The 11,185-nt window shown below is 36.6% G+C and overlaps 1 non-coding gene and 1 pseudogene across 1 annotated transcript; both read right to left on the reverse strand.

The window, feature by feature from the left end:
* Positions 1-1,358: 1,358 nt before the first annotated feature.
* Positions 1,359-10,904, reverse strand: LOC134368511 (structural maintenance of chromosomes protein 1B-like; annotated as a pseudogene).
* Positions 10,011-10,126, reverse strand: LOC134368738 (U5 spliceosomal RNA). Its single transcript, XR_010022449.1, has one exon. It is a non-coding gene; the product is annotated as a U5 spliceosomal RNA (small nuclear RNA).
* Positions 10,905-11,185: the final 281 nt, after the last annotated feature.

Here is an 11,185-nt window from a genome sequence, read left to right on the forward strand (position 1 = left end):
CCATGTGTTAATGGATTAAAATGGAGAGACAGTATGAACTCATGTTTAGTTCAATGAAGATACAGATGACTATATATGGAAATACTTAGGTATGTGTATTTACAAGAGTTACTATACACACATATATTTCCCAGTTCTGTCAGCTGAGAAAGCCTCGAAACAAAGACATCCAGAAGGAAAGAGCACACCTAGCACCCAGATTTTTAGTTCCTAATACTAAAAGGACCAGAACTCCTTGAAGAAATTACTGACTCCTGGGCAAGCTCACACAGGCTAGAGCAGGCTGATTCTAGGACTGGCCCCTACGAAATGAGCCTGGAACATCTTGTAGTGCCAAAAACGTAAGGAATTGCCCCCAAACCGAAATCACAATGATGGGGATATGTCGAAGGGACACAGGAGTCCATTCAGAGTTCTTCATAATGTAAACTGCCATAATCTAAGCAACAAAATAAACAATGCAGTATTAGATTATAACCTCAAATATAAAATATCCTCATACCCATACTGATGTAAATAAATAATTGAATAAATAAATAAATAAGAGGCAAATCTCCCGTGTAGAAGAATTCTAAATAAATTATGTAGATGCTCTGCCCTGGATGCAGAACATAACGCCCCATTCCTCAGGTTTGGGCTCTGCCTCGTGACTCCCTTCCAAAGAATATAGTATGAAAAGGGGGAAGGTAAACGAAGACCTTTCCAATGGAGAATCCTAAAAAAGTCAGGTTATCAGTGTCAACGTGTCAACCGTGATATCATGTTGATATTATGATATGTGGTACAGGATGTGATATGTCCTATGACACATATCACATGTTATCTTCCTGATGCCTTATGATGAGAATGGCATTTTATTTCTGTCGTCTTCCTCCCCGAATCCCACAACCCCAGTCTAATTATAAGAAAAGTTTTCAGACAAATCCCAACTGAGGAACATTCTGCAAAAACCTGACCAATCCTTAAAACTGTCAACGGCATCAAAAACAAGAAAAGCCTGAGAAACTGTCATAGCTGAGAGAATCCTAAGGAGACCGACAACTAAATGTAATATGGTATTCTGGATCAGAAAAAGAACATTAGGTAAAAACTAAGAAAATATGAATAAAGTATGAACTTAAGTTAAAAATACTGGACCAATACTGGTTTAATAATTCTGACAAATATATCACACTAAGATGTTAATAACAGGAGAGACAGGGTGGGGAATTCTGTACTATCTTTACAATTTTTCTTTATATTTAAAAGTATTCCAAATTAAAAAGCTTATTTTAAAAAGTCAACTTTCAAAGTGTCATTTATTTTTATTTTCTATCGATCTACATAAAACACAGCTATTACAACCTATTTATAAAAACTCACTTTACTTCTTTTTCTGTCTGTTGTAGTTGTCTGGTTAGCATTCCACGTTCCTTTTTCTTGGCTTTAACTCTGTTTGCATGATGAGAAAGAGACTCTTTTGTGACACTCAAATCCCTATTCACACACTCTAACTCAGAATTCAGAAAACGAATTTTCTTCTCATTGTGATATAGTTGGAAAAGGTGTAGTTGTATCTTGTTGACTTTCACTTCTTCAAGGAGACCCTGGTAACGTTCTGCCTACAAAACAGTACAATTCAACAATAGTAAAAAGGAAGTATATTTAAGCTGACCTTTTATAAACCCAACTACTGTACCAATAAAAGATCTCTAATGAATTTTCTTTTGTGTCACTAAGAAACAGTATTATTGCCCAAAATAGCATTATTTGGGGAAGTTTGCTGAATACACTTCTAAATTAAACCAGGAAACCATTAATTTTGTATTCATGCTCTCAGTGGTGTGGTGATAAGAACAATGGAATGTCACCCCTAACCCGGCTCCTCATCCCATTTCTGTCTTGAGGAGTTTGGCAAGTCCATTAACATTTCTAGCATCAGCCTCTTCTTTTGTAAACTGAAGGAAGAGCATCATGTAACTTGTACGGTCCCTAGCAACTTTAAATTCAAGGATTCCAGGTAAAATTCCTGCTACAGGAAGTGATTTTCCTACTGATAGAACTAATAGGACTATTATAGTTCTTAATTATAGGTGAAGAGGAAGAATTTCCTTAACATTCATGCTATTAATAAAGAAATAAAGGAATAAAGTGCCTTAAGAGGAGAGCTCCTAATCAATGAAGAATTTCAAATAACCACTAAATGGTCATCCTCCAGGATGTTTTAAGAAATTAGGAAGTTGGACTATTCTAATTGTCCTTAACATGTTTCAAGTTCTGTAATCTTATAAGTTATTTCACTACACTGTGACTATTGCAGTCTGACTGTCACTGCTACCACCCCTTTTTACTAACAAACGAACACATACACATTAAAAAAATATGAAGAAACAGAGAAACGACCACGAATAAGAAACATATCCACGTCTCGTTTATTTACTTAATTATTTATTGAGTATCTACTATGTGCTAGGCCCTGTTCTATGTGCTGCTGGGAATATAGTGAAGAACTAGACAGACTGTACGTGCTCTTGTAAAGCTTATATTCCAGTTATTTGAATGGGGCGGGGTAGAGGAAGAGGAATCAGAGAATAAACACACAAACAAATAATAAACAAGATCATTTTGTACAGCAATACTTGTTCCAAAAGAAACAATACAGGCTGATGTGACAGTACAAGGGAGGGGATGCTAATTGAGATTGGGGCAGGGGCTGGGGGTGGTGGACATCAAATGCCTGCTTGAGAAAAGAAAACGGCATTTTTATAGAGACGTGAATGAGAGAACCAGTCATGCAAAATCAGGCATACAGCTCTCTAGGCAGAGGAAATAGCAAAAGCACCAGGATAAAAGGGAGCTTGATGTATTCACCAAATAAGAAAGGTCAATAGGGTGTCAAAACAGAGGAAGTTAACGATTGAGAGGTGAATAGAGACCAGATCAGTAGGCAGGAAAGGAGACTAGATTCTCAGTGCATCAGGAAGCACTGCCCTGGAAGCTTTCATGCAAGGGAAAGACAAGATCTGATTTGCGTTTGAATAAGATCACTCTAAAATGCAAACGATTACAAACCATAGACAAGGCACTATACAGTCCTTCACAAAGTTCTTGGGAAAATGGAGCTAAAAGATAATACTAATCTTTCCATGAACTTCATGAGGACCCTTCGTACTAGGCATTTTGAAGGGCACCAAGAAATACCACAGCATTTGAAAAGTGCAGCCATGATTTCCTAGGGGTCCCCAAGACCCTTTTAGAGAACCCATAGGACAAAACTATTTTCATAATAATACTAAGACATCATTTACCTTTTTCAGTGTGTTGACATATGCACTGATGATGTAAAAACCAATGGTGGCTAAAACTGCCAGGCCTTAGCACAAAAAATATTTAATGCTAAGTATTTATGAGAAGTTAGCTGTCTTCTATTAAGCCAGACGTTAAGGAGACCATAAAAATGTAAAACTGTGTTGCTCTTCTAATTAATTAGTTTAGAAAATGTAGTTATTTTTCATAACAATCTTATTTATGTTAACATGTAATAAGTTTATTATTGCTGCTTTTGACATGGACCATTAAATCTATTTTTAAAATTTCCAGTTTAGATTTCAAATACAAGAAGGATTGGTAGATAAAATCCACATGCACAAAAACTCTTTGTGGTCTTCAGTGGTTTTTAAGTGTGTAAGTGGTTCAAGATCCAGAAGTTTCAGAGCCTCTGCTACATAGGATATAAACCTATCAAGCGTGTTTCTAGTTGAGAAAATCAGACATTTTCATAGTTCAGGTTGTCCTACCTATTTGGGATTAAGAACCCAAATAGTGAACGACATATCTAAAAGTTTATCTTTACTGAACTTTGGGCTTTGTTTTTCTTATATTACTAAAGAAATCTTTGTAATCCCAAGCCAATACCTAGCAACTCTAACAAACAACAAGTTTTGGTATCTAACACTTACTTGGTTACATCTTCATGACGCCTTACCTCTTCTTTCTCTAATTGTGCTTGTTTGTACTCTTCAGCTACACTTTTTTTCTTATTAAAATTAAACTGTGCATCCTCTTCAGCTTTTTGTAACTTTCTCTTCTTTTCCTTATGTTCTCCTATTAGTTTTCCTGAGCTGCAGAATTCCTCGAAAAACTGGGTCCTTTCTTTGGGTTTTTTCATTGAAATCGACTCTACACTTTCCTTTTAAAAACAGTAAATCACACCAACACATAAAATATAGTGATGTATTTTCACAACTATGAATCCAATAAACTACTACAGCTACTCACCTGAAAAAGTAGGCAGTGTCGCGCTTTGACTGTTATGCCTATCTTCTCCAACTCTGCTGTGTAAGCAGAACGACTCACAGGATTATCATCACAATGAAATTCTGAGCATCCGCCTAATATAAAAGGATAAAGACTATTACAGGAAACATAAATATCAGACATCTCTTCACAACCAAAGAAGTTCAATAAAATAATTTTTGTTATTGAAATGGCCAGTGATGCAATAATAGAATCATATACATATTAATAAGTGCATTTAATCAGCCAACAAATACTGATTGTCTATTAGGAGGGTACCTTAGAAAGGTCATGGAAAAATAGAATTGAAAGATAATACAAATCTTTCCATGAACATTTTGCAGGACCCTCGTATATGCCAAGGACTATTCTACAGCTTTGAACAAAACAGAATAAAATTTCTGATCTCAAGAAGCTTATATCCTCGTCAGGAAGACAAACAAAAATACAATATGCCATAAAAATAAATAGAATGTGAGAAAGTGGTAAATGCTGAGGAGTAAAAATGAGCTGGGAATGTGCAATGGAAGTTTCTGTGTTGGGGGGATAGGCTTTGCAATTTTAAATAGGGTGGGCAAAGGAATCTCTACTGATATGGAAACTATTGAGTTAAAAATCTAAAGAAAGTGAGAAAACTGGCCAATGAATATATGTAGGTATTAAAATGGTGAAATATTCAAATTACTTGTGAAGGCACAAGTATAAAATTATAAGTACTTCTAAAATCATCTGTGATAGCATTTGGGCGATGTTAATAAGATAGCATTGATACATTAGAAATGTTCCTGTGGACATTGAGCAGTAACAACAAAACAGACAAACAAACAAACAAAAAACACATATTTATAGAGGCTCTGTGAAATCAAAGCATAAGATAAAAAAATAAATAAACAACTCTTAGTGTTGTTTATTCAGACAACAGGGAATTCATGAAGAAATCACAACATACAAATTCAAACATTTCACTCGAGTTGCTTTTCAAGGTAAGTAAAACTGTCTACACAAGCCAAAAGTACGCATGTAATTAGTTCATCATAAGAAAAGCAGATAAACATAACCTCAGGAAGAACTTTTATAACTTCTCTCTCTTTGAGGTAGTCTCCTTGTATCTGATCCAAATATCCAGATATAAAAATGCTATTTGACAGTAGGGCGATTTGTACAAATACAAGGGTACTTGAAAAGTTTTGTAGAAAGATTTTGAAGCACCCTTGTTATGTCTGCTTAAGGAAGAGTCTTAGTGGAGCATCAAATAGATTCTGTTACTTGCCTCTGAGATTTTCTACTGAACAAGGGGAAATAAAGCCTCTCATTCACTTTGCCAGTGGAACAACAATGATCACCCTTCAAAGAAAGAAAAGAACAGGCAATCTGACTTCATCTTAATCAAATGACATAAGCAAAAATCTACAGAAACTACCTCCGATAATCCTTGTAAATGTTTTCTCTTCCCCGCTTTCCTCCACATACACAATTTTTACACTTGCAGAAGAAGAAATAGGTTCTCCAATATGTGCTCCATGAATAAGTTCTTGAATATTTCTCACTCTTAAATTAGCTGCTTTCTCTCCCAATAGAAAACTAAATGCATCCATTACATTAGATTTTCCTGGGGAAGGAAAGAGAAAAAATCATTCATTCTTAATGATAAAAAGCTTTGACCAGAGCTGAAGAAATCAGGACAAGACTGGGAGTGAAATATAGCCAATATACATGCCTAAATACTTCTGTCTTGTCAATGTTTAAAATGCATGTGACTGACAAATTTTACTTAGATTACTTGTTTCACCTATGCAGCTAAGGTAGAGCATTAAGAGATCGAAATTTAAGGATATAAATCCCAGCTCTCTCCCATTATTAGGCATTACGCCCCAGATAATCATTTAACGTCTATGAATTTCAGTTATTCTTATTTTATAAATAAGAAAACTATCACCTAAGGCATCGTCAGTGTAGCACTAAGCCCTCACATACTAAAAAAAAAAAAAAAAAAGGGCTAACTAAATTCAGGGTCTTCCCAACTGACAAACCAAGGCTGCTAGACTATTTATGACTGGTATGAGATGGTGCTACAAAAAATTATATTGCAGGCCTGAGACTGCTATCCTGTGAAAGTCCTGCTTGCAAGATTGGCTGGTATCTCGGGATTGGGTTTGGGATTTGGGGAGGGTTTCCACCATTCCCTGATCAGAATACCTCATTTTGCCTAAAATGTGCGAACAGTATGATTTATGTTGACACCTGAATTCTTCCTAAGAGTCAAGAATTTTGGTATGTGCCAGGCAGAGAGGACCTGTGTGACCATCTCCCTGTAAAAACTGAGTCTTCAGTGGGGTTCCTGAGTAGGCACCGTTTCACACCTGTGAACTTGGTACTGGATGAATTAAGCACTGTGTGACTTCAGTGGATGAAGACTCACAATCTTGCACCTGGTTTCCTCAGACTTTGCCCCACGTGCCTTTTCCGTTTGCTGTGTTTGCTTTGTATCTTATCACTGTAATAGTCCTGAGTACAACTATGTGCTGAATCCTGTTAGTGTTCCCTGAAAATCACTGAACCTGGGGATAGCCCTGGGGATTCCCCACCCCAATTTTAAATTTGTTATCCAACCATGGGCCAGTAATTTCCAAGATGCAATATCAATGCAGCTACTACCATCTATATTTATTTATTTTTACCATTCTCACATTCCTCCCCCATATCCACAAACAATTAAAATTTTCAATGCCAGAAAGAGGAAAGTAACATGAACAAAGAGAAAGGTATACTGTCAGTCACTAGAAATATGGCTTAGTATTAGAGATTTAGGATCTTTAAAACAAAACAAAACAAAACAAAACAAAAAAACAAAAAAACAGAAGTGGTTATCATGCTGCAAATTCATTTAGCTACGTCTCAGTTAACCAAAGTTAACCGATAGCTATAAAATGTGGCTTTTGGTCTAGTTATTGTAAGACAGTCCATGTAGGACAAAATGAACATTCGTGGAATTGAATTATTAAGTCTAACACTAACATAGGTAAACAGAAACTATTTTTGATCAATCCTTATTTAAAATCTGCCTAAAATAAATACTTCCCCACCCAAATTCACTCATTCGATTAATATTATCCCTGACTAATAAAGCTTATATTCTGTCAAGAGTCAAACAGTACACAAAAGACAATTTCATGTTGTAATAAGTATAAGGAGATAAACTGGGTGATGAAATAGAGAGTAACAGAGAGGCAAGGTCGGATAGGATGGACAAAAAACGTTTATTAAGTGCCTACCTGCAGCTAGTGTTAGCTAAACAACCATGTTGAAAAAATGAATGAACGAATCAAGGCAGGTTTTATAATGATCAAATTGGGGACTTCTACTGTATATAATTTAGAACCAACATCAGGAAAATTAGGCTGAAAGAGTTATCTTTAGGCTGTCCTCACTTGATAAATATGGATCAAGTATTCAAAGATATAAAAATTACACTATCATTCCTTAAGTCCCTTTTGCTTTTACTCTACATGACTCTCCCATTCCTTTGCTTCTTTACCACCCTTCCACTAGTTCAAATCTTCCTTACATTTACGAACTTCCTTATCTGGACTCTTCAACCTACAATCTCTTACCCCCTCAAATTCATTCGTTCATTCTACAAGCATTTTCTGAATACCTATTTATTAGGCACTTTGCTAAGTAGTAGGTTGAAAATACAAATCTGTAGAATTGCACTGTTAAAATTTATGGGAGGCCATATTTTGGACTAGCCTCCAGCACTAGGCCCCAGCAGAGGAGACCAAAATGAAATGGAGTCACTCATGGAAGTGCTACATAATCAACTGAAACTTCATGCAATGTGAAGTACACAATATCTCCTATGATGGAGTCTAGCCATAAGGAAGCAATCAGACAAATCTAAATATTTTGTAGGAAATCTTTTCTAATCTTTTCAACAAGTCAGTGTTATAAATAAAAAGACTGTGCCGAATAAAGAGAGAGTTAAGGGCTGCAACAACCAGATGCAATATGTAGTTCTAGTTTGGAAAATGGTTTGGTCAAAGAACATTTTGGGGTCAGCTCGGAAATCATAATTTGAGCTGTGCAGCAGATGAAATGGTCGTTTACTAAAAAAGGCAAAGATAATTGCCTGAAAAGAATAAGTCAGAAAAAAATATGTACTGGATAATCTCATTTTCATTTCATAAAAGTTTGCATTAAAAGAGTCTTTATGGCTATGGCCCTAAGTATTCAAGTAGTAATCTCTGAATTGTGGGAATATGATCGTTTTACTTTTTAAAATTTTGTTTATTTTTATTAGCATATTTATTGTTACAAACCATACTTATTCTTTATGCACGTATCCAATCTTCCTTCTCCCCCTTCCCCTCCACGTTTTACTTCTTTATTCTTGTTTGTTTTCTAATTCTTTACAAAGATATATATTGCGTATGTAATAATAAAAGATTATTTTCTTTAAGAATTCTGCAGCCATTATGCATTATTAATTTTTTTTTTTTTAAGAAACACTTTCCTGGTTAGAAAAGTAAAACATTCAACATACGGAATTGGGAAAATATAATTAGCTGAAAATCACAGCATTCAGAGAAAATCTTGTTGATGGAAATGGATCAGGAATCTTGTCAAATGACTTTTCCTCATCTATCAAGAAAATAAAATGGAACAAATAAAGATTACTCTGGTTTCACTATGCCACATGGATTTAAGGTAGGATAAGCCTGAAGGTTGGGAACTCAGCAAACAGGTTACTGCATTAATCCAAAAAAAGAGATGATGAGAGCCTAAAGTGAAGTGATAGCAGTGGGAATACAGGGAAGAGGACAGGGCTATTAAGGAGGTAGAACTGGCATGACTGGTAATATACTGGCTGTAATAGGGAGCATTTATCAACGATGAAGGAAAATTCATCAAGTCGGTAGTCATATGAAACCCTTGGAGAAAAGCCTTCTAAGCCCCAGGACCAGCAAATGCTAACACTCTGAAATGGCAATGTGTTGGGCCTATGCAAGGAAGGCAATAAAAGAAGCAATTCTGACCCAAGTATAGTAAATGTGGGAATTCCAACCTTATATTCTATTGCTTCCCTAGATATACACTACATGCTGGCCAGTTTGGAATATTAGCTGTAGTACAAATAGACTTTCACAAAACCCTGGAAAAACACTCTACTCTTTTGAGTACACCTCACACGCCATCTTCTCTGGAAAACCTTTCCTGATCTACACCTCTTCCTATCTGTACCTCCCCCAATCAAATGTTTTACTTTCCTTGTTTAAAGTTTCATAACCACTATTATCTAGCATTCTATCTCAATTAGTGTGTTATTTTCTCTTTCTGTTAAGTAAAACATTTCCTTAATAACCTTTTATACTGATTACATATTAAAATATTATTTTGTATCTGTTGGATTCAATATATTAAAATCAACTTCACCACATGGTTTCAGGAGGTGACCTAACAAAGGTGGAAATGATGACTGTAAGAGAGGCCGGTGATCTGACACCTGGCAAATAGAATGGAAGGAACTATTGCTTCCAGAAAACTTGCCCCCAAGTTTAAGCTCATGAAATAAATTCACAAACTGACCAGACAGTTTTCATCTTAAGTAATTTGAATATAGGTTAAACTATCAGTCAATTAACTTTAAGTTATTTAGTATAAGAAGACATTAAGAAAGTCAAGTAAAACTCTAATGAAAAGCTAATAAGCAAAGTCTCTGTTTTAACAACATAACTAGCCTTGCCAAAACAAGGCTTCAAAAAATTAGTTTAAGACTCAGAGTTGTTTCTCTCCATGGAAATCTTTAGTAAAAGGCAAAAGATTTACACAATCTGAAGAGAAACCAGAGTATCTAGTGTGACTTTCTTACACTCCCTGTAGGTTAGGAACAGAAGCTGTCTTATTCTGCATATCTTCTTCTGCTCCTAGCACTAGACTTAGGTCAACAACTATTTGCTGAATCTAACTGAATGGAAAACATAAAGGTTAAGATTAAAACCAAAATTTTTCCTTTACTCCTCCCCCAAATTAGGAACATATCGAGTTTGGCAGGTGGTGACAATAGGAAATTTTTATAAAAAGAATGATAAACTAAATTAAAATATAACAGGAAATGATCAATTGCCTTAATGAAATCTATCTGAATGTGCCAGTAATTCTGTGAGATTAAAAAAGTCTAACGCGTTCAAATTAATATAAATGAAATATCACCCACTAAATTAGTCATGGAGGAGGAGTGTATTGAATTTTGGCCTTCATATAGCAAAAAGAATGTGAACAGCCAAGACCAAATCCAGTTTTACCTAAACCAGCCTGAGGGGGCGTGGAGGGGGAGGACCCGGCCCGAGGGGGGGTGGAGGTTGTGGCCCGGGACTGAGGCTGGAGCCGTCCCGGCCGGGTCAGGGCCTCCCAAAGTCCAGTGTGCATGGCTGCCCTCACATCCCCTCAGTCCCCTCAGGCAAAGTGCTGCCGACTGGGCCGGGTGGAGGAGTTCAGGTCCCGCCCAGAGGTGACCAGTTACCAGAGCAGTTGGGGCTGATGATGCAGGTGAACCTCGTGAAGGGGCCAATGACCTGGCGGCCCCGCCACGACTTGAAGTTCTCCAGGACCAGCACCTACAGGAAGCCCATGGCGGAGCCTCCTCGCCTAGGCCGCGTCCTCGGCCTGGTGGGAAAAACGTGGGAAGAGCCTCTCCAAGTCTTGCGAGCCTAGAACGAGACCACAGCACGGACAGCGCCGTTCCTTAGCAACCGGAGTTGTTGAAAGTCCCCTTCTAATGTAATGTTGCTAAAAGTTTTCACCATGAACTTATGTTGAATTTCTTTCACAAGCTTTTTCTATACACATTGATGTGAACAAATGCTGTTTTTCTTTCCCTCTGCTCCATTGTTAATGTGGGAAATTACAATTA

This window comes from Cynocephalus volans, chromosome X (genome assembly GCF_027409185.1).
Source record: "Cynocephalus volans isolate mCynVol1 chromosome X, mCynVol1.pri, whole genome shotgun sequence".
Taxonomy (NCBI): Eukaryota; Metazoa; Chordata; class Mammalia; order Dermoptera; family Cynocephalidae; genus Cynocephalus; species Cynocephalus volans.